This window comes from Protopterus annectens, chromosome 3.part0 (assembly GCF_019279795.1).
Source record: "Protopterus annectens isolate FY-2018-M chromosome 3.part0, PAN1.0, whole genome shotgun sequence".
Classification (NCBI taxonomy): Eukaryota; Metazoa; Chordata; order Ceratodontiformes; family Protopteridae; genus Protopterus; species Protopterus annectens.
The window spans coordinates 1,792,482,924-1,792,509,296 of record NC_056731.1 but is presented as its reverse complement, the minus strand read 5'-3'; positions in this window follow the sequence as shown (position 1 = coordinate 1,792,509,296).

Sequence of the window (26,373 nt, the reverse complement as noted above, 5' to 3'; positions counted from 1 at the left end):
CTGAAATGATAGTGTTGTTGCAGGATAAGATGGTAAATGTACTTTTGAGTGTGGTGATGTTTTTAGGGAGGATGAGTAGGAGCTTAGTTTTTTTTGAATTAAGGATGTTTGTTATCACTAAGCTAAGTCTCAATGGTGTGGAAGGATGCCTGGGTAGTTGAGTGGAGGTCATTTGGGTTGTCAGCAATGGTTATAACAGTTGAGTCATCAGCATATTGCACAAGAGATGACTGGGATGACATATTACACAAGAGATGACATGTAATCAATGTACCCATTTTCAAGTCATCTGCAAACAGACTGTAGAACACCTCAGATGGAAAAGGATATATCTAATAGACACAATGTAAGCAAGTATGGGCCTATAGCAGAGCCCTGTGGGACACCCTGACTGTAACCTTCAATTTCACCTGTCTAATTGCAGTTTGATACTTGCCATGTTCTATTTGTCAGGGATGCAGCTGTCCATCCTATCAAGAGTATATCAATACTTAGCTATACTAATTTATTGATCAGTGTTTTGTGCATGACCCTGTCAAATGCTGAAGTTAAATCTGCATAAGTTATACCACAGCAAAATTTTTCATTCATAGCCGTTATTATATTGTTGTAGAGCATCATGTTACAAGTGATAATAGATCTACTTTCAACATATGCAAACTGTTATGTGTTTCAAATCCCAACCTTTCCATTTCTGACAATAATCCATCCAATATAACCCTCTTCTTTTTTTCCACAACATGAAAGTAAACTTATGGATCTGCATGACTCTCGGTTTGTCCTACTTCCTTTCCCCTTAAAGACAGGTTTAACAAGTACATATCTTCAGTCATGAGGAATTCCTTCATATATATATGACCTTGTAAATAACATATATAGTGGTCCTATAAGTTCATGCCAAAGTGTTCTCAGGTCATAATTACTAATTCTGTATCCTCCCTGTGCTTTCATTGGGTCGAGTTTGTGTAGCTATTTTTCAATATAATCTAATCTGATTTCAGTATCTGAGGTTGCCAGATGTCACTAGGACAATTTATCAGCCCCCTTTGTGGAACCAAATTGCTCTAGGTGTACAACGTTTTCACTCAGAATGAGGTAAAGACAGCTGATAGGCTCTATGTTTTGAATGTTTTTGACAAATCTATTCCAAAGCACCATCTTAGTTTTAACAATGTTCAAGCAGCCGTTGCCCTCTTCACCTATGAAAACACAAGATAATATCTTGTTTCTTCTTACAGCTCTCTCATCTAGGGAAATCAGCTGCTGCTTGATATCCAGCATTTGCCCATTTCGGCTACCTTATCTGGGACTTCAATGGCTGTATGTGTTAGTGTCATATGGCATAATATTGCTCATGCAATAAATCGCAAAGTCAACTTCAGACATTTCCTCGGTGATTGTTCAGTTTAAGACACACCAAGATGTGTTGTAGCAAGCCGTGGCTTCAATGTGATGCCTGCATGTCAAATGCAAAATGTAATAACACTCAGTTAAAGAGCACCAGAGTTTACAATGTGTATTAATGTGAGCCTTCCAATGGTTATAGCTTACCTTAAACTGCGAGTAGGAAAAAATGGGTCCAGTGAAATTATTTCATAAATCTCTAAGTATAGATATATATATATATATATATATATATATATATATATATATATATATATATATATATGTATATATGTTCACTTTATATCCTCGAAATACTGAAATATCGAAATTCAGTATTTCGAGGCTATAAAGTCGAAACCTGAAAACAACAAAAGCTCAGAAGCGCGAAATTCAAAATCTCGCACACCAGAGATTTTGAATTAGCTCTTCTACTCCACACACACACACACACACACACACACACCTTCCTCCCCACACACAAACACAAGCTCTCTACTACATAAAAGCAGGGGGGCAAGCCCCACTGCACCCCCCCCCATGTGGGGGGCACACCCCCCCACTTAAATATTCTAACTCCGAGGTCACACAAGATACAAACACATACAAAACACCACCACACAACCTACATTCTCCTCGCACACATACATCATTGCAGCAAAACACACTAACACACACCCACAGCCCCTACCCAAAACCCTTAACAAATAAACACTTACCTGAATCCACAACCACAGTGAAATATCGGAAGCGCTAATTCAAAATCTCTGGTGTGTGAGGTTTTGAATTCTGCGCTTCTGAGGTTTCATTGTTTTCAGGATTTCACTTTATGGGCTCGAAATACTGAATTTTGACAGTTCAGTATTTCGAGCTTCTAAATTGAATCCATATATATATATATATATATATATATATATATATATATATATATATATATATATGGGTCTACCTGAGATGGTCGACAAGCCATTTGATCGACTTTCATTTGGTCGACAATTCATTTGGTCGACAAGCATGTTATGTGGGGGGCTTCGCACCACAACCCCCCCAATGTGGGGGGCTGTGCCCCCCACCCCCCCCAACTATATATATCAACTCCAAGGTTGCACAACATTGGGGAGGGAGGCAAATCTGCCTGTCGACCAAATGAATTGTCGACCAAATGAAAGACGATCAAATGGCTTGTCGACCATCTCAGGTAGACCCATAGATATATATATATATATATATATATATATATATATATATATATATATATATATATATATACACACATATACATATACATATACATATTGAAAGTATAAAATATAGTATTATGGGTTGAGTGATATGGAAGAGGAGACTTAATCCCATAGTCGAGATAACAGATAAACTGCATGCTACAGTACTAATACCTGCTCAACACCTGAATACATAGCAAGCATATTAGCAGACAAAGTTAGTTCAAACTTTTCCTTGATATTTCCACTTTTCCTCCACACCCATGACCACCTGTCAAACACTTTGTGAATGATCTCCAACCTGAGGAGAGAACTATTAGCTCTATAGGGTATACTGGGGTGTCTCCTTGTCAACATGAAGCACAGTCTTACTGACCAGCTTTGTAATCTGTTCAGTCTCAGCCTCTTATCTTGTTTCTTGCCTGAAGCATAAAGAGAGATGAGGCCCCTTCAGCAGGGAGGTTCCACCACTGATTCTTGCAACTCATAACCCATAAGCATCCCAAGCCTAATCTGCACAATAACAGAAAACATTACTGACTTCACAAACACAGACATTGGCAAGTCATGAGTTTGGGTTTGGGAAAAGTAGGTCCTACTTGCTTAACCTAGATGACGTCTTTGAAAATGCCACAGAGGCTTTGGACAAAGGCATATTAGTACACGCGTATACATTAACCTAGCTAACTCCTATGTCATCATTCCACACTTGCATATCATAGATAGGTTAGTCAAACTAAATGAACCCCTTATATTATACATTAGTCAAACTAAATGAACCCCCTATATTACCTGTTGGACAGCTAAATAGTTCACTGACAGAACCCAGTTTTTAACCACTGGCCCACATACTTTTTATTTTGTTTTAGACCATGCATAAATGATCGTGTTATTTTGTATTCACCTTCTGATTTAAGAACATTTGAACTGTCGTGATTAAAATTCACCAATGTCCATATACATCAGTTATAGCCATATGGCTGTGTATGCCTCAAATTTCTAACTGAAATAAAAATGACATCAGTAATGTATTTCAACTTGCTTTGCACAAATAAGCACAAGTCCTCCAAAGCCAGACTAATGACCATTTAACTTGATCACGACAGACTAAGTCAGCAATTCTCATCCTCAGACAGGCCTCATATCCAGCTATAATATCCACACTATGTACACTTCAGATGTCTGAGTGTGGTAAAAAATAAATAAATATATATGGCCTCATCTGTGTGAATGGAAAATAAGTCTCCTATGACAAATGTCTTGCCTTGTGTCATGGTCTGCCTTATAGGCTTAGAATGTATTTTAACTTTATATCACAAATATATAGTAGCCAGAAATTTCAAATTATTTCATACAGTTGTAAACTCATCCTACAAAGCCCATCTGTTTAAAATGAGTAATCAAGACAGCAAGTTACTTTCTCCCACAGACAACTCCCATCCCTACACAACAGTTATTGTTGTGTGCACCTTATCTAACTGTGATCAAACATAATACTATTCAATCTCTTAACATGAGAATCATGGACAAAATCAAAACATAACAAGGGACAAGGGCCCCAGAATCAGACATTTTTCTCTTATATACTTAAAAAGTTGTTGGAATAATAGTTTTTGCATTAGCATGATTTTTGTGAAGGATATGAAGTCTGAACCTCCAGTGCCTGTCATTATTTAACGCCTATAGTCTTCAATTATTTGCTAGTAACCACATGTCAAGGGCATTCTGTGAAATCAGGGACAGCTGAGAAATATGTCATTTTTGTTTCACAAACAGTAGCCACGTGTTTTCCAACTTATTTCACACAGATACTCATTAGTCCTGCAAAACCTGATAGTTAACTGAACAAACTACCAGGAGGTAAGTTATTTGTCCATAAACAGCCCCTAACCGCAACAAACAGCTATAGGCACATTGTCATGTGCTACTCATCTGTGATAAAAATACTACCTCTCAACGTCTTAACAAAAGAATTAGGGGCATTGCTGCTCTTGATTTTAATACAGCTGGAATAGAAGTATTATCTTTTAAGCTGGGGGGTGACTAGTGGCATTCAAATACAACTGCCACAGAAGTTCATTGTACTCAGTCACATATCCCAAGCCTATCTACCTACATTTTTGACAACAAAAAATCAAAACTTTTAATGGCAGTGCATTTCAAGGCATGTTTACTGATGGAACTTTTTTGATCCCTCTTTTTATATCACATAAGTGCTTGTATATCCCGAGCTGTAAAGTATTCTCTGTTTTGCAATTAACAAGGTTGCCTAGGGCTTCCTAGAGCTGTAAGGTAAGTATTTTAGCTCTTAAATTACACCAGTTTTAGCACTTAATTTTGCTAGCTATAGATTTGCTATTTTTTAATACAATTTTTTAGTAAGAGTCCTATAGTTAATGTATTTCTAGGGAAATTTTAAGGTTAGGAATACAATAGCTGGAGGGGGCAGGGGTAAACTACACTTTAGCTAGTGTTGTGAGTTAGCCAATTTGTAATGGGGACAAACTGGGGATACTGCTCAACTTACTTGCTGTGCAGGCACAATGAACAGAGGGGTAGGAAAGGTACAACAGCTACAGGATGAAATGAATGTGAGTTAGGTATCAGAGAGTTTGATTAAATATGGCACCCTAGGAGGGGGCTGATTAATGAAGATAATCAGGGGGTGGGGGTGGGAGTAGCAGATAGGGAGAATGGGGTAAAGAGCAGCCAGAACAGGATTAACCAGGAACTTATGGATCGCTCCCCCACAGGGAGAAGGGCTGAAAAACTATCAGTGTAAGGTGAGTAATAAGCTTAAAAATATCAGTATCTAACAAAAGACTGATCTGAGTAGCTATGGAATACTTTAAATAATTATCACTGCAAGCACACATACGGGGTTGTTTGGCAGTTATGGAGAGAGTTGTGATTAGTATAGAAACTATAATGAAAGTAAAAGCAAAACTTTACCAAATTAAAAAGTAAATGCTTGGGACTGGAACACTGTGTGAGTGTAAGGCTGATTCAAGGTATTATAGCCCAATCTAGTGGCAATTAGCTGGATCCCTTCACTGTTGTTGTGCATACATCTTTAAGGCTCAACAGTTTACAAAACCTAAATTGTAGTTCACCTACTACAATAGAAAAGTTGGAAGGAGTCAGCTTCTTGCTTCACAGACATTTTACTTAGTTAAAATAGCCAACTTCAGTGGAGAAGGTAGCTATTGCTTTATGCAGTTAATCCCAGGTGGGGGTGGGGGGGTCACGCAGGAAAGAAACCCATGCAAACTGAAAAATAAAGGTAAATAAGGCAGAATTAGTGCAAATGTTACAAGAATGTGAAGTGAAGAGCATGCAAGGAACAGAGATGGAGAGTAAAATTAATTACATTGCATACATTATAATTAAAATTGATTATATTGCATACAGTATCAGCTCTGTAAAACCACAGACTAACAGCAGTAACATGCAGCCTCTATGTCCAGTGATAACAGCTGTATAATTCAGCAGTGAATACACACAGGATATAATGCACAAAGCAAAGTATGGCTGTTTTAGGACAATAATTCTAGAATTATGTTATTCAGTATGAACTAACAGTAACATGAACTGCGTTCACTTAGCCTTCTATAAAAGCAGTTGTGAAGTCCAGCCTGTAAGTCTTCTAAGTAGTGTAGCATGCCATAGGAATGCTTACAAATGTAATCGGAACATGAATAACCTCTGCAAATCAGTTAGCAGGATGCCTGGCATATTCAACGATCAAAGCTCTACCTTCATAAAACAAGAAAAAAAATGTATATATATATATATATATATATATATATATATATATATATATATATATATATATATATATCTATATATATATTCAAATTGGAAGCCATGCACTCTCAAGCCAAGACCAGAATAGCTGATCAAGAGGAGAAGGTTAACATCTGTACCACACCACATGTAATACATAGCCCTCCAGAACACCCCCAAACACAACTCTCACATAAAAACACAAACCACACACCCACCTTCATGGAGGCTCTCAATAGAAATCTACCCAAACAGCAGAGACCACCAAGGCAGAAATGCACTCGACCACCACAAAACAGCACAAACCACAAGACACATAGCTCACCTACACAGTGTGCCTCTAAACCTAAGCCCCTAAGGCAAAACACCTTGCCCAATACACTAATCATAGGTGACTCGATAGTGAGGCACACTGATGTCCCACTCACTAAGTTGAATAAGGAGAAGGTAACAGTCAGCTGTCTGTCAGGTCCCAGAATGAGACACATAACACACGCACTCAAGTCACTCGACAACAAGTACAAGAATGACTCTGTCACTGTCCATGTGGGTGTGAATGACCTGAGATGCACCTCTATGAACTACATGAAAAGAGACACAGAGGAGCTCTTGGATTATGTGGTCCAGGCAGGTATGACCCTAGCCCTGCGCAGCATGCTACCATCACCCAAAATTATACCACAGTACAAGCAGAAAATGATTGACTTCAACAACTGGCTAAGTTTCTGGTATCAATCTAAGGGGACCCAGTATCTGTCTGCTTGAGATGACATGATTGACAGAGCTTGATGCTTTGCCAGAGATGGCCTGCATCTCTCACCCCTGGGTTTCTGGATAGTGGCTAAGGCTCTTGACACCCCTATAGTACCTTTTTTGGCAATGTTCCAAAGACGAAATTACAGCCATACAGCTATAAATAAATGCAATTTGAGGGTCATGCTGCTCAGTGCTAGAAGTCTAAATCTCAAGATGTGCTTGCTCGAAGCACTTTTCAAAATGGAGAACATAGACATTTGTGCTATAACAGAGACCTGGTTTAAAGCAGCAGAAAGCACCCCGTGCTATCAGGCTATAACTCATTCCACACCTTTCGGCCCCAGAACATGGACCAAAGCTCCAAAGGCGGTGGTGTCTCCATATTCATAAAGGATATACACACCTCCAGACTAGTAGCCCAGCGTAATGCATCTGAGATACTCCAGTTGCAACTAACATTGTGTAAGACGGCGATTCAGGTCGTAGCCTGCTATAGGTCCCCAACCATGTCCCAAAACTCTCATTCCACATTCCTAAGCACCCTGGACACTATTAGGGTCCAACCCAACATTCTCATACTAGGTGGCTTGAGCTACCCCTCCATCAGCTGGGAAAACTACTCATGCACCAATACACTGGCCCAATGCTTCCTAGAATTCATCAGTTCCAATGCCCTGGATCAGCTCATTCTTATCCCCCACTAGAGGAAGCAACATCTTTGACCTGGTTATTACTAACATGGGCAACTATTGCTCTACACCAATATTTAATTCCTTCCTGGTTAAATACGACCACAAACTAATCACCATGGAAATCTACACCCCCCCCCACACAAAGGTAACCACCATGAAAAACTTCTCCATAGCTGATTTTGGGCTCCTAAAAACAGACGTGGCTAACTTCACGGCACCCATGACAATGGAAAATAGATGCATGACTGCCGAATCATACACCAATGCACTTTATGAACACGTACATAAATGCATGGAACTGACCATACCCAACAGAACCAAGACGCTCTCCTCCAAAAAAAGTAAGCCAATCTGGTGGTCATCTGCCATTAATAAACTCTACAACAGAAGGAAGAAACTGTTGCAGGAAAAGGTGAAATCACAAGACTGGAAAAACTCCCTTATTAGCCTCAACAAAAAGTTGAGATCCCTCATCAAAAACCTGTAAAGCCAGCTATGAAGGCAGAATTGCATCAGACACTAAAAACAACCACAAAGCCATCTATAGTTATATCAAAAAATCTCCATAGCAATACCCAGGTTTGCTCAGAGTTACTGCACAATGGTACCTCCTATACTGAGCCAACAGATATTGCCAACATACTGGTCGACAGATTCAATGCCAACTTAACCCCTCTCTCCCCCCTAAAGGACCAATCACAATACCAGAGGAATGCCAGGCATCCAGAATTACTGCAGCACAGGTTAAAGCTGCATTGTCCAAGGCCAAGAATACAGCTTCCATGGGAACAGACAATATCCCTGGATGTGTTCTACATGAACTACAAAGTGAACTGGCACTGCATCTGTGTGCCCTGTTCAATCACAACCTCACATCAGGCTTTCTTCCTACCGAATGGTGCACTGCTACAGTCATCCCTCTCCATAAAGGGGGAGCGACTACAGACCCTGGGAAGTATCACACCATTAGCCTAATGAGTCTGATATTTAATGTAAGGCTATGGAGCACATCATCATGAAACTAATTAACAAGGACATAGGGAATCTCTAAATTCTAGATCCTACGCAATTTGGTTTTGTGAAAGGTAGATCAGGCCTGCTCAACCTGGTTGACTTCATTGAGTCAGTCATCAGAGCTGTGGATGAGGGAAAGGCAGTTCATACAGCCTACTTCGATCTGGCCAAGGCCTTTGATACCATTCCCCACTCAGGAATTATTGATAAACTCACCAAACTAGGTATCAACCCCTATATCACTAGGTGGGTTGCATATTGGCTCACAGATAGAACCCACAGTGTGAAAGTAGCAGACTCCAAGTCAGACTGCCGACCAGTCATGTGTGGAGTCCAACAGGGATCGGTCCTGGGTCCTCTCCTGTTTGGCATATACTTCTCAGAAGTCCAGGCCAACACAGAGGGACTCTGGCTGATCAAGTACGCAGATGACTGCAAGCTGCGAGCCATTATTAACTCCCCAAGTGATGTAGAAATCCTACAGAAAACTCTCACTGAGATCAATGACTGGTGTTGAAACCATGGCATTAAGCTTAATGCCAAAAAAATGCATCATCATCCCCTATGGGAAAAACTCCCTTCACACTAATTACCACATTGATGGGAGCCCACTGAACACTGAAGGCATTATAAGATATCTGGGGACACAGGTTGACAGCAACCTCTCCTTCGACCACCACATTGCCACTGTGGTCAGAAAGTCTTTCTATGTGGCACATCTCATTACCAAGGGTTTTGCATCCAGGAAGAATGAGGTCATTATCTCTCTCTACTCTTCCCTCATTAGGCCACTCATCGAGTATAATGCCCCATTTGGCATGTACCTCAGTAGACACATTCAACAGCTGGAAAGGCCACAATAGTACCTTACAAAGAGGATCCTAGGCCTTAAACACATGCCATACATGGACAGACTCAAAAAAACTCCAGCTATTCTCTGTCTCAAATTGTCTACTAAGAGGCAATCTCTGCTTGACTTACAAAGCCATGTCTGACCCAGCTCTGTTAGAAATGCTACATCTAAAGAAATCACATTCCCTTCAAACCACATGCTCCAGAGACCTCAACCTCATTACCACAATCAACAGAACATGCTAGAGGGACAAGTTCATAACTTAGAGACTGCCCATGCTCTGGAATAGACTTCCCATACATGTCAAGGAGATCACTTCACTGGCCCTCTTCAAGAGAAATATCGATAAGTGGATGGGAAATAGAAAGTTCACCACGGGGATCACTCCAGTGGCTCTACGTGATAGAGGCACTAAGAACTAACGTCGGGCATCACAATGCCAGAGCACTTCTATGGGCTAGGCTTGTAAAGGCACCAGGGCCATTAGCCTAGTACACACCTATGAACCTATGAACCTATGATTCTAACCTCAAGATATCGACTAGGCTTCAAATGGCTCTTCAGTGCAGTTAGTCTAGTATGCACCTATGAATTAAGTGCCTGGAAATTTTTCCCTAAATTTGTTTCTAACGACTTCACTAGAAGCATAACATTCTTATTTCCTAAAATGGAGGCATATTTACCCATGTTATTTACTCTAATTTCTTTAGGTTTAGATTGTAATAAAGTTTCATATTAGTCCCTGTCTCATAATAAACAAATCATTTTGTCAAGTTCTTCAAAAATAGATTGCCATTAGTAATAAACCTAGATAATTGGACCATCTGTCATTTGGCCAAACTAGCCTTCTGGATAAAAGGGTGGCAGCTTCAAAATGCAAATAAGCATTAGAAAATGCTGGCTTTCTAAAAAATGCAGACTTGAAGTTGCCCTGTTGAAATTACCTACAGCAAGATAATTATTGCTGTAAGTATGCAATGATGAATTTTAAAAAGGGGTAGATTCAGATAAAATCATGCAAAACGACTAAATTGTTTCATAACACCTATCCATAAAGTAAATATATGACTGTGGTGGTGGTGCTGCGGTAGCGTTGTTGCTTCACAGTAAGACATTGTCCGGTTCGATTCTCAGCTAGAGCGTTTTCTGCGTGGAGACGTGTGAATGGGCGTACCTTCATTGAAGGTTGTTCATAAGAACTGGCAACTAGGCATGTAAAAATCTACTGCCAATCATTAGCGGACCGGAGTTCCGCTTTGGCAACCCCTAGCTGGGAAAAGCCGAAAGACACAACAACAACAACCACCTAGATATCAAGTATAAAAGTGAAAAACCTTTTTTAAAATTAGAGTTTCAAACAAAGTTGTTTGTTTTAAAAGTGCACTGGCTTTTTGTTGTTTTTAATTGCTCCTATATACTTGGAAATTCAATAGAATAACAGCTTTTGCATTGGCATGCATTTTCTGAAGTATGGAGAGTCTGAAAAGTCTACTGCCAGAAATCATTTAGTGACAGCAATCCTCAATGATTTGCCAGAAAACCACACATTTTATGTTCTATAGACCAAACATATCAGACACTCAACAACATTCTGTAAAATCAAGGGCAGTTTGAACTTTGATTCACACAAACAGTTATTGGTGAATAAACATTCCAAAGTATTTCCTACATATGAACACTAGTTCTGACTTTAGAATGAGCAAACACCAAAAGGGTAAGTTAATTATATCCACAGTTGCTCCCCTTATTTAGTGATAACAATCTTCAATAATTTACCAGAAAATCACAATTTGTATGCCATGGAGACAGGGACATTCTGTGGAATCAGGGTCAGTCTGAACTTTGTTTCACACAAACAGTTGCCAGAGAATAAATATCCCATTATATTCTATATTCCACTATATTTCCTACAAATGGACACTAGTCATATAAATCCTGACTTTATAGGTTCATAGGCAATTACTTTGATAAGAACCTCGGGGGGCTCTTTAAGTCTATGCAAGCTTCCCAAATGTATCTGACAAGTTTTGATACAGTAGGGTTATTTTAAGAGGTATATGTAGGCTTGTGTATGGCTGATCAAGCATTTACAGGGTGCCTCTGTCTAATAGAGACAAAGATGCTAGACCATGGGTAAATTTCTAATTCTCCAGACTCAACAAGAGAGTAAATTGCTTTTATCCGGAGCCCCCAACACCAATTTGGTGATTGCAATCCTTAATAACTTGCCAGAAAACTAAAGATTTTTATGAGGCAGAGGTCTAAATAATGAGGCAAAAATCAGGGATTGTTTCAACTTTGTTTCACACAGAAAGAGTAGCCAGAATGTAACTATTCCAACTTATTCCAGCTGAATGCATTCAAGCTTTAAACTGTACCTCTCAACTTCTTTGCTCCTTAATTCTGGACAAAGTTAAAAACAATGAGGGGACAAATGCCAAAAGCCAGGAATAATTTTAAATATTAAATTAGTAGAACAAAACTTTTTGCATCAGCATGCATTTCTGAACAATACGTGGTGGGAAACTCCAATGTCTAGCATTATTGACTGACCTTAATCCTCAGTGAATTACCAGAAAATCAAAAACATTTATGAAGGACAGGGCAAAATATGCACCAAAATCAGGTACATTCTGAAAAATCAGGGAAAGTTGTTAGCTATGATTTAAAGTGAGCAAACAACTACTCTGCAACTCCCCTTATTTAGTAATAGTTGGCAATGTTGTATCTGGTTGCCTGACAAAATTAAAAAAAAGATAAGTACTTAACTTTACCTCAACCCTATAAAGCCACCTACAACTATCCACAATACTATTTAATAACGGGTTTCTATCACGAAGTCGAACTTTTACAAGTTCGAACCTCATATGGTTGAGACCATAAGTTCGAATTTGTAAATGTTCGAGCAATTGAATGGAAATCTCCATAAGCAGAGGTTTTCATTTTGTTCAATGGGGTGCGATCTCGGAGTTGGTATATTTAAGTATCGGGGGGGTGGGGGGTGCAGGGGTGCTTGTTCCCCTGTTTAAAACAGTTTATTTTGTTTTCCATTTTTTTTTTATCCATAGTCAAAGTTTTGCAACTTCGAACATAATGGTTCGAACATCATGTGTTCGAAGTTATAAGACTTCGACTATGTGATATAGACCCTTTAATAACCATGGGTTTTCTGCTCATTGCCTTCCCTATAAATTGTGGAGGTAGGCAACAGAAAAAAATCTGTGGCAGTGTGCATTTATTTTTTTATGTATTTATTTTCAGTAAAGAAAGATTTCTTCACTGAGAAAATAAACAAATACATATATACATAAATAAAGCACCCCCAAAGTGAATAGCATCACTGGCCTGTGCTGTGCATGTGCAAATGGTAGGCACTGTGGTTCTACAGAGGAAATGCTCATAGTGTCTACCCTTATGCTCAGCATTAAGCTAACTTAAATTAGTTAGCAGTGCTGAACATAGCAAAGCTTTTTAAAATTAAATTATTTTGCTGGCAGAGCTTGGGCTCATCTGGAACTCTGGTCCTCACTCAGCCATGTGAATTATCCCCTATTATAGTCTGCCAGAAGTGGTGGGAACATTGTCTTCCAAAAATGCCATTATCAGTGGTATTCCCCAGGATTGTTACCAGGGCTATTCCTGTGTAATAATGCTTCTCAGATGTCAAAGCTGAAGTCAGGTATCTGGCTAAACAAGTTTGCAGATTAAGAACTTGGTGGCATTATACAAACTGCACAGAGGTGTGCCAGGTTCAACAAGAAGAGCTATCATGTACACACAAATGGTGCTATGACCATGGCCTTAGGATACATGTTTAGAAAACAGGAGCACACACACTTCTTCTACATACATAGAATCCCACTCAAAACTGGCACATCACAGATATGGGCATATTTCTAGGCAGCAAGCTCTCCTTAAACCGCCATGCATCCACGGTCAATATAAAATCCTTAATTCATGCCTGGCTTATTGTCAAAGGTAAATTTTCCAACTCCAAGTGCATTATAATTTCCTCACTTATTAAGCCCCTTATTGAAGACAATATTCATTTCAAGAAGTACCTTGATGCCAGCTTTTCCACACAAAGAAAATTAAGGGCCTGAGTTCCATTACAAATGCTGAATGCCTTAAGACCTTATCTCTCATCTCTATTTCATAAAGATTCCTTAGGGGTGATCTCTGTCTTACCATAAAGCTTCAACTAACCCTATCCTGAGTGACCGCCTTCATGTTCACAAAACTGATAATACAATGAAAATCCACACAAAACACTTAAACCTTTACTGAAACATAAAGAGAACTTGCTGGTATGATAGGTACCCTACTGCTCCTGTGAGATTGACTCCCACCTGCATATTAAGCAAAGTATTTCTTTCACACTCTTCAAATGGACCTGGACAAATTGGGGGTAACCACAAATACAGCTCCAATCCCAGGCCAATTATAAATCTTATAAATATCCATGGTTCTAAGACAGAGAGACTTGAGTTTATTACAAGGGCCAATGCCAAAGATTGTTATGGTAGAAACTGGCTGTTCCCAGCTGGATTATTATTTTTCAGTGCTTGTAGTATTTACAGTTTACAGTTACATACAAGCACTTGCATAACTGCTGGGGGTGCGAGGCAAGACTCCTTGCTTTCTTTGACTCACCTTCTCCTTCAAACCATCAAGAGCAATGAAGAAATTGGAAAGGAGATGATACTGACTCATAAGACATCATGAGGAGAAATTTTTCAGCACTGAGACTTCTAAGCTATAACATCTACACATGTTGCCCAAGTAGCTAAAAATAACTTTTAAAGAAGGATGTTAAATCTTACCTGCTGTCAACACAAGATGTCAACCCTTTGGAGTAGACTAAAATTTCTGTTCATAACCCACTTTTCAGTGCCTTCATTCAGTGCCTTTCACAATTTTAGTCTTTATATGAGATGTTTCTCACACTCCTTCCCTAACCATACCTTTGGCTCTTTTCACATATACCCTACTTCTCATTTTCACACAACATCTGTTTTGCCCTTATAGATATATTCTTAACTCCCTTATCTTTCATGCTATATGGTCTTTTCTGTAGTAACACAAAGCTTCTCCTTGCCACATTTTATGTATTTATATATGCAACTTTATTTGATGACGTAGTAAAATGATTAGGCTGAAAACCCTTTTCAGTACAGATTCAAACCCAGAGGGCACACATATAAGGATTTTCATTTTGAGAAATAAACAATGGCAATGTAGCCAAAGCACAGAACAATAGCAAACCAATATAAGGAATTTGTTACAGAGCTACATATACAATTTCAGAAAAGTATGTGGATTTGCACATTCTCAGAGTTGTTGTCTTACCAGTAGGTTAAAGTACTCGACAGGTGGGCAGTTCTACCTGTTTTTCATGACTAATATGACTACTGGTAAACAATATGATAGTACTTCCTGATGGCTCCAGACACCTCTGACATCAACATAGAGACAGAATTGCTCCTCTCCCTGATATCATTCTGTACCTGTAGTGTGCATCCTATAAATGAACATTACTAATGTTATTTTGTATGTCTCTTATTATATGCACATGGCACACATGCTGGTCATGCATATTGTATGCTTGCATTTGGCATTTTCTATTGGGAAATGTCATCTGTTCTTGTAACTGTTCAATATGCTGACTGATATTAATTTAACCTGGGTCTTCTGTGCAAAATCACCCAAAATCAGTGATAGCTCTTGATCAACAAATGAAATAAGAAAAACAAGCCAACAGATAACTGAAATCCAGTAAATGTATGGTGGTAGTCATTTCCACAATACAGAACTAATACGTTCTTTATATTCAGCATTAATGAAGATTTGGGTAGTACAGTAAGAATGACCTGGTCATATTTTATAAAGCATTCAGTACAAAAGTAATATAAAGCTCACAGGAAACAACAACTTGCTGCTGCCTACTAAGGATGCCAAACATGTAAAACGTTAAGCTAAATAAATGAACAGAGTGAGAGAGAGAGAGAGAGGGAGGGAGAGAGAGACAATAAAGATAAAAATAGTTTTATTTTGACTGCCTAAGATGGTGGTAGCTCAGGTAAATATAAAGATCCCATGGTACTTATCGAAAGGTAGAGGAAGTTTCCCAGTGCCCTGGTTAAATTTAACTTAGTCAGGAAAAATATCAACTCACTTTTCCCTTGAAAATATGCCATTATCAGTGGTATTTCTCAGCCTTGTTACCAGGGCTATTCCTGTGTAATAATACTTCTCAGATGTCAAAGCTGACGTCAGGTATCTGGCTAAACAAGTTTCGTTTTTCTCACTATCAGCACCAGCCACCTTCTTTTCTTGCCTATTTTGGCTCCCCACAGATAGCCATCATATGATCCTACTTCCTTTCCTTGGTCCACTGGGTTTACTGAAGCCAGCTGTTCTACACAGTGCTGTCTCTAATTCAGTGAGAAGACTGAAGCACCCTGTCAGCAGTGTCACAATGCTGCTGACGGAGTGTATTTCCTCTTTAAGATTCAAAATCTCCCAGTGCACATACATGTTGTAAAAGGGGTTACCATCAATGCCTCTGCATGTGACTTAACCAATAAGGTGTCTTCCCTTTTAGACAACACCTCCAGACATGTCCTCATTCTCCACCAGAGACCAACCAAAGTGAATTGTCTGACCACAAGCCCTTCCTATGTTCATCCCCCTGGAGTGAGTGATCTGACATAATCCACTCAAGCCCAGACTTTTAGTGCCAGAGCCACTAACTGAACTCTGATCATCTGCGTCACAGTCAGGGCATTATCCCTCTGAGACATGGAGCTGGGATACAAGCCCCTTTAATATCTTATGTAGGTCTGGGGGATGTCCTAGGAAACTGAGTAGAAAATGTTGCTTGGAAATGATTTAAAAATGTCATTTTTATGAAGAATGAATATTCAAATCAGGTTAAAATGACTTACACGAACCCCTTATTACATAATCTCATGTAGCAAAAGCATTTAGTCATGCCAAATCCAAGAAAATACATTTGATTAACATTTCCTAAAGCTACATCAAATGATTTAACTTATTTATGTGTATAAATAACCTTATTTTGAGTGGCAGGGTAAAGGCATTCAAGTACTATAAACTTTAGAAGTTTCTTTATAATTGCTGTACATAAACTAAAACAGATTATTACAAAAGGAGTATTTGAGACTAACACTATCTAGATTAAAGAAACAGAGATTTGTTCTTTAACATATATAAAAGCATTCTGAAAAGGTATTGAATTTTAGCAAGAGGGAAGCTCATCTAACAAACTAAATGTTCAAGTCACCAGAATCACTGGCAAAAATACTTTTAAGCCTCTGTGCTATGTTAACGATCTTGATTAGACAAGCAAGCCACATTTTGAGGTGCTTTCTGGTATGATGGAAGTTAAGCAAGCAATACTGGCTCACCTATCTTGGCAAGCAAAAGGATGTTCAGCAAGAGGAAAGTGCTTGGAAAAACATTGTAACCCACACCAGTGCATATATCATTTCATGGCAATGCTCCACAATGCCCAACAGGCAATATGCACACAGGTGGGAACACTCATCTGGTGCAAATATAGACAAACTTTATTGTAATCTGTGGCTCAAACATGCAAAGGAAAATGAACTGCTAAGTACTTCAAAAGTGGTTCTTCTTCATCATTGATGCAAATTTCTAACAGAAAATGCAACTGGGAACAAATCCTGATTCAAACAGATCAGTTTATGGTGTCCAGTATTTCTTCCAGTTTTGATTTGTGTTTGAGGGAACCGATGTAGAGGCAAGCAAATATTAAAATAAGATTAAAGTGCCTAAACTGTTATCAGCCTTATTAAAGATACCATGACAGTGACTAGTGGCTGCTCAGTTCTTATTACTTGTGCAACGTATGTCCCAGACATGAAACTTCAGTTAAGATCATAGTTTTCTCCCTTTTCAACTTAGGAAGGTGAAAATTAAGAACAACGATACTGCTTATGAGAAATAAACAACAGAGTTAACCATTGGTACATAAGCTGCCCCTTTTATTATCATCATCCTCCTCTTCATCGCCATCATCATCACTACCTGGTTTTCTCAGTTTTTACTACTGTGACTAGCGCAGGACCACATCATCATGTCAAAGGTAGTTTCAGTGAACACAAAGAAATTAAAGGCAGTTCATCTAAATGATTTTCATAGACAGCGGAGATTGCTGACATTCAGAGTTGGTATATGTAATTCTGAGAGGTGTGTGGGGGGTTCCCCCCTGCAAAAAAAACTTCTTTTAATGTTCACTGAAAGTTTCACCAAACTGCTTTTGAGTTTTTGCATTAGTTGAAACTGCCTTCGACAAATCAACATGAATTGACAAGTACCAATGCTTCAGCTTCCTTCATCAAGAGGTCACTAACATAAGGGGTGACATAGCTAACTTGGAAAGAAACTGTATCTGTAATATTGCATAAATGTGCATTTTGTTCATCTATGTTTAAATAAGCCTGCAGTACTTTAACATACATGAGTACAAATCCAGTTCAATTTGCCTGTTAAATCTGGTGGTTTTCTTTAAAAATGTGACCAAGGCCATTGATGAGGGCAAAGCTGTGCACTCAGCATACCTCAACATGCAAAGGCTTTTGACACAATCCCACATTAAGGCATTACTGATAAACTTAGCAAACTGAATGTAAACCCCTTTGTTGTAAGATGGGTTGCCAACTGGCTCAAAAACTGGACACACACACTATCAAAGTGGGTGACTCCACATCAATCAGCAGACCTGTTACCAGTGGGGTTCCACAGGGGTCAGTGCTGGGCCCCCTACTGTTTGGTATATACTTCTTAGAAGTTCAGGTCAAAACTAAGGGGTTGTGGCTGACCAAATTTGCTGACGACTGCAAACTAGGTGCAATCACTGAATCCCCAAATGATGTCAGTATACTCCAGGAGGGTCTCACGCAGACTAAAAACTGGTGTATTAGTCACGGTCTAAAACTGAATGCAAATAAATGTATCGTTATTCCCTTCAACATAAACCATGTCCCCTCACACTATCAAATCAACAACAATACCCTAGTAAAGGTATCACCTCGAGAACAAAAGAAGCCATAAACCCCTGATATTTGGCACTTATCTGGCCCATAACTGAGTATAACGCTCCATTTAGCATATAACAAAATAAGTACCTGCAGATATTAGAGAGACCTCAGAGATTTCTAACAAAGAAAGTCAAGGGGCTCCAGCATGTGCCTTAAACAGACCAACTAAAGTTCCTGTCACTATACTCCATATCATATAGACTTCTTGGGGAGACTTGTGCCTGGCCTACAGAGCAATCCCAAGACCCAAACCTAATGAACTTGCTGCATATCCGTAAATCAAATGGGACTAGGATTACCCAATTCAGGGACCTAAATATAGCCTGCAACTTAACTAGGACATGCTGGAGGGACAGATTTATCTCCTAGTGACTGCCGAGTCTTTAGAACAGAGTACCAATTCATGTGAAACAGAGCACCTCTATGACACTGTTAAAGAGGAAACTGGACAAGTGGATGGGGCACTGTAAATTCTTATAGGGGATAGAGCCTACAATCCTCCTGAACAGGATCAGTCATCACTAGATGCAGTCTTGGCTATTGACTAGCATTTCTATGATAACACATTGGGATGAAACAGCTAAGCTTAAAATGACCTCCAGGTCAATAGCCTAGTAATCTCCTATGATCCTATGATTATATATGCAGCTTACTTTGTGTATACATACATTTTCACATACTATGGCATTTATATATGCATTACTACAACAGATAATCACTCACTATGTTCATACCCATGATGCATACTATATGTATCATATAGATGATGAATTCTTGCCAGCATATTAGTACTTATATATTCAGTATGGCACCTGGTGGATTGCTAGGTATTATATCCTTGTCATGTACACAATGTAATGTTCTAATCAATGATATGTAAATCAGAATGATATATATTCCAGATAACATGCTGAGATGCAAAGTGCCTGGAATGTAATGTCAAGTATATGTATTCCAGTTTCAGGATTACAATGTACAGTGATGACAGTATGATTTGGTGTTTGAAATTTGTGAGTGCAACACTTGGACCCAAGATTCTGTTTACTTTCATGCTGCGTACATGTACAGGAAACAAGACATATGATAACATACTCTGTAAAAATGTTAAGTGTGCCATATCTATAAAGAAATATGCTCTAAACATGTATCCTCTTTTTCATAATGAAAATATTATGCATTCATAAAGTATGTTTTCCAAAGGTATAAACCATTACCAAAAACAGTTATAAAATTTAATTTAGTAAATTATCATATATTTTAAGAAAACACATTTAACTTTTTCATATGATTTGCTTTAAAATATATTTCTTGCTTCAGCAGTGTAGCACAATAGAACAGACAATCTTGAATAGTTTTAAATACCAGTACTGCGGTACTACACTGTAGTTCATGAATTGTCACAATACCATGCTGGCTTCTTATATGTTCTTCCAGGCCTCCTGCACCTTGGAGAAAGGGAAACAAACTGCTTTGTGGTCTCATTAGCTGATCATGGACTTGAAATCTCATTTCTGCTAGATGACTCAGGTGGTGGTTTTGCTAGGTGTTTTGATCAGGTAAAAGTTTCTACAGGCATCTCAGTGAACATTCCTGTATACATCTTTTTTGGCATATCTCTAGACATTTCAGCAATCTTAGAATCATCTTGGGCAATTTGACACTCACATAGAATCACTTTGAAGTATACACTTCTTGAACCAACGCTGTCTACTCTTTGTTAGCAGTAAGTCATCTGCCATTTGAGTAACATAGAACTGTGGTTGCTCAAATTTCATTAGAAGAAATGCTTCAGTTTATTTCTCACTGACATTTTGTGGGATTCTCACATTATCTGTTTTTTCAAGTCAGCTGGTGGTCTGTTATGCTTACTATAGCAGAGTCTTTCCCTTAACCGAGTCCATTTCAGTTTCACTTAAGCCTGATTTTTTTGAGTCAACTGAAGAATAGATGTAATAATCCTGTTTATTCCATAACCCATAAATAGATAAATAGACAATAGACCAATACATTGTTGTGGCGTATACCTATATTACAGTGATGCTAAGTAAGAACTTATATTCTCTATATTGCAATAAATCTAAAGTAAGAACGTAACTGATGGACTTTGTTAATGGTTTCTGATGTCATCAAATACCTTACAGTCCATACCACTCTCTCAATTTGACCATTAAACTCTGCTTAGCTGGAGCTGTACACATAATGCTGTAATTCCAACTACTATGATCATCTATTACCGTGCGTTATTAGCTGATACAATCATACCTTATCTCAAGCATATTTCTTTCATGATATTAGAATTTCCATTTCTCTGAAAATCTTTTAAACCTAGAACTGACGTAGTACTGTCCACTTACCCAAATACAGCCTTGTCTGGCCTATACTGTCTCAAGAATATTGCATTTAGGGAATTAGTTGATTTTTTTTTCCTTTTAGTATAAGCTAACTTCTTACTTTCTGCAAATTCTAAAAATAGTCATCACAGACCAGTACACATTCTCTTCAAACTGAACAGCACTGTCCTGGAATTGAATAAAATACACCTCAATATGGTTGTACGATTCATTGTACAATGAGATGTTTTAATTGTCTTACTCTGTTTCTGACAACGCTCGTAGCCAAAATAAAGTTCCAATCTCTTGGCTACGCCCAGATGAGAAATGCATATTCTGTCCATTTTTGTTCTGAACTGATTTTGCACTTTTATTCTGTTTTAAACGCTAAGCCTCGTCTGCAACTGTTCTCTTCTTTACATGAAAAATAAGGCTCTGTTTCTTCCCTCATGTTATGAGTAGCTTCTTTAAGCATTTGTGATTATGGATCTTCCTCACTGCATTTCTGGAACTCTTTTAGCTTGTTTCCTGTCATGGGTAAATGCAGTACAATCTATCTAACTTACAGTTAATCTCCAAATACATCTTCTCGCTGCTATGACAGATATGAATAACTCAGCATATCAAATATATGTCTCTTGGCTTACATTTTACAGGCAAGTCCAATTTCTGTAAAACTAGCAGCATTATTTATAACTTATGTGGTACTTTGAGCAACCAATTCAGTAGCTTACGGTCAGTCATATATTTGCTTCTTTCCCAAGATATTATGTTGAAACTTTTCACAGCCATATATAATTTATGTTAGCTCTTTTTTAACTGGGTATATGTCTTCCATTAGTAAAGTGTCTTGACTCATAGGGAACCAATTCATTTTCTTGCAAAAATCACTGTACCAGTCCCATTTTGTCTTACAATTGCCTGATTATTCAATTGGGTTTATATCATTTTATCAAAACTCAAATGAACAAATGCTCATTTGTCAAACACTTATTCTGTATTCATTGAACAACGTTGTAAGTGAAATGTTTCCCAGGGCAAACTGTTGGTAGTCCACCCTAGCAACTGTAGCGACCATAAAGAAAACCATAAAACTTAACACCTATGCAGGTGGAGGGCTATCCCCCAACCCCCCCTAACTAAATATACCAACTCCAACATCACACTATAGTGGGGAAAAGGGCAAACTCCAGATGGTGGCCAAACATCGATTTGCCCTAGTAAGCTTTGCACTTAAAAATTCATTCGATGACTAGTGTTTTCACTGAATACGTGTTCAACACTGAGCGTTTGCTCATTTGAGTTTCAACAAAATGATATAAACCCTATTTAATTTTCTGTATTTTTGGCACTCACTGTTTAAGCACTTCAAAACTCTTTTCTTGCTCTTCACTTTGCTACCATACCACATCTTGTTCAAATGATTTTGTTAATGGTGCACTTGCTTCTGACAGAATAAACATCCAAAATGACTTTATTATGTGCAGAAATCTCATGAGTATTTGCTTATCCCATGGTGTCGGCATTGTATTGGAGGTCTAACTTTCCTATCATCTCAGTTCAAGCCTTCTAAATTTAAAATATGATCGATACATATTAGCTGTGCAACTGATTTAGCACTTAATCATGATCTGATATTGAGATTGCACTGTTAAGTAATGGAATCACAGAAAGCCATTAAATTATAAATAATGTTAAGAACCCCATCAAGCTATTCAAACATCTACTTAATAGCTGTGTGAAACACTTCTGGCAGTTGTGACTTCAGCTATATTAAATGCACACCATGTATTTTTTGCTCATCACGTTTGATTTGGCAAAAATCTCTTACTGTAGAGAAATCTTTTTCATTTTGCATAGTACAAAAACACCTGTTTGATTAGAAAAGGTGGATGTTGCATTTTCCATAAATTTTAATATGGTATTGCAGATCTATAAATATATGAATCGTATCAGGCTTCACCACCGTAGCCATGCTATTTATATAATCATTATAATCAGTCTTGTTAGTCACATACAATCTCTCAATTATGCACAGAGTTCTCTCAGTTCTACCTCTCACAACTACTGAATAAGTCCTTGGCATATGCATAATTGGTAAAATGGCAGTAAATAACTCACCACAATTACAAGTTAAATCATCGATCTTTAAAAGTGCATCATTATTTTTTCTAATGCTGTGCACATGACAAGTCAAACAAGTCAAAGGAGGTAGAACATTTTTTCTAACTATCCAAAATTAAATCTTGCATTTTTTATTCTTATATTCATAAGTCAGCCATTTCTGACCAAATGACACACTTGATGACCTGGATAAATAAGCAATATGCATATAAACATCTTTAACTGACTTTTTCAGTTGCAGTGATATAGAGATTTGAGCAGACGGTATATTACTGCCCACACCTGTGTGAAGTTTGTTCATTGTGAATGTCACTGACCAGATTCCAGACCCTTTTTTCACTTCTTAAACACACAGATGAATCATTGTCATGACTTTCTTACACCTCGTGCAATCGTTTCAGCTGCAAATTCATTTACTTCTTTTCACACACTTTAACAAGATGCTTCAAGGTCATGTAAATTGCCGACAGCAAGAATGTCAATTTATGAGGCAGGTTTAGGTGCAGTGAGGAAGACATTGTTAATAGCTCATTGGCATGTCTCAAATTTTTGTACTGCTCATGCTAAAATCACTTTGTGGCAGCAATGTACTCTGGCAGTCCAAGTTGGCCTAGAACCTCCTACATTCACAGGCACATACACACACACACACACACACACACACACACACACACACACACACACACACACACACACACACACACACACACACACACACACATATATATCTATAGAATTATCCAACTCCATTTGTAATGTCTAGACATGTACAATATCAAATACATATAGACACTCAACATCTCTTACCTCTATGCTTCCACTGAATTTCACTGAACTTACCTGCACAGAGACTTCTCACATTGACATCAATTGGTGATTGTCATATTTTGGACACGATAACTTGTTCAGCTGACTGTGATATTCTAGTCATCTGAAAATTAGTAGCCACAGGCATTTCTGGGGGAGAGCACATGGCTAACTAGTATTAGCCTCTACCCCGGATTGAGTCATTACCATATAACATGGTTTGCAGAATTGCTATCCATTCTGATGCTCCAACTCATGGAAAATCAGGGTAGCAGTCATGTAGTCTCTGAATTTTAAAGGGTTACAGCAAGTGGAGAGATGATCCTGGTAATGCTTACAGCTTGCTGCAACCCTTTCTGAATCCCAGGGAATTTCTTATATCGTCTTTATAACCACTCTTTGGTCAGACTATCAACTACATGTGTCTCATGATTTTCATGTCTCTTTGACTCCCATAAAACATTTTCAAACTATTTCTGCTGAGTTTTTTTGTTTCATTCTCACATTCTACTTTGTACACATCTATTTCTTCAGTAACCCCTTTCATGACAAAGTTATTTCACCTGCTCTGCAGACATCAGTCACTCTACTTAACATTAATTATGCTTCAAAAGCCATTTATTTATTTATTTATTTATTGGAGTAGTTTTACATGTATGTCCTTGGTGTTAACTGGACTGTTCTTGGACTACTTGATCCCTTATAGTCCTCTAAGCAAGGCACAGGTCATCCCTGTGAAACTGACTATAGGAATAAAGCCTTCAGTCTTTCCAGGTAGTTTAGATGTTTTATGTCCATGATCTTTTTACTTACAAACTTCAGGCAATTGTTCCAATTGTTTGATATGTTTGGTAAAGTACAAGGAGCTGAGAACGTGCTATGACCTGGAAGAAATACCTTTTACTATGAAAGATAAAAGCATTTCCTAATCAGTGTTACAACTTGCTGGCCAAAGCTGACAGATATGTCTACCAAAATACCTGTATATCTCACAACCATTCATTTTGAAGCGGTGTGTTATCTATGTATGAGGTGGAGCTAGGGTTTGCTTATCAAAAGATACAGTGTTGTACTTTTTGGTGTTGAATTTGAGATCATTTTTAATGCACCAGCTATTGCCAGATCTGATGACAACTCCCAGCTGTCAGTCATTCATAATCTCTTTGTTATCCAGGGATTCTTGTTTGATAAGTGGAGATCTGAGAAGTAGATCCAAAGTAGCAGTGGTCTCACCACAGATTTCAGAGGATCTCCATTAGTTACCATCAAGCTTTTACAGGCTACATCCCCTTATTAAATGAGTCCTGTCCCTAAGCTAATTGGTTATCCACCTAACCACATGCAGCTCAATTTGGAGCTCGTTTAGCTTGTTTATTAAATCTGCATGTTGTCGGTCGTGGTGGTGCAACGGTTAGCATTGTTGTCTCACAGCAAGAGGCTCTCCGGTTCGATTCTCAGCTGGAGTGCCTTCTGTGTGGAGTCTGCATGTCCTCCCTGCAATCGACTGAACTTTAAAAGACATGCAGGTAGGTGCATGAGTGGGTGTGCCTTCTCTGAAGGTTGAGCGCTGGGCTGGCATCTGGACACTGTAAAAATCCACTGCCAGTCATAAGCGGACTGGTGATCTGCTGTGGCGACCCCTAACTGGGAAAAGCCGAAAGACTTTTATTAAATCTGCATGTAGTATGAGATGAAATGCCCAAACAAATTCACAAGATTCATTTTGCAGTAACATGACCACCTGACAACATGATCCATAGCAGCATATTGCTTTTGTTGCCCTGACACTTATCTTCAAAGAGAGTGCAAGCATTTTTCGTATGTATTTTTTTTCTTTTAATATCTGTATGCTGTGTGCATCATTTCAATGAACCTGTACTGTATCTCTTAATGTAATAGCATACAAATCTGAACACATGGTAGCCTTTTTATGTGAGGGCAAAGGCTGAACATGATGCTATTACAGCAATATATCTGGGTGTCAATTGCAATATTTTGTTTTCTAATGGTGCAAGGAAGGAAGTTTCATGAAAAACACATTTAAAGTAAAAATGTGTTGAATTATAATTTATTTTTCCGCAGAACGAATGACTGTTGCAGTGATGATGAAAATTTATACAGTGCTTGAATTTTGCAGATTCAGGTTTTTGCTCTTTTTAGCTAGAGTTTCTTTTTTATTTACCTTTTTTTTGGGGTAACAGACTGATCCATAAGGACCTATTTCAGCTACAGTGATGGGTGTGGCATAATGGTACCTTACAGACACAAGGTACGGGGTTTGATTCTAACCTTGGGTTATCAGCTAGGCTTAAAATAGCT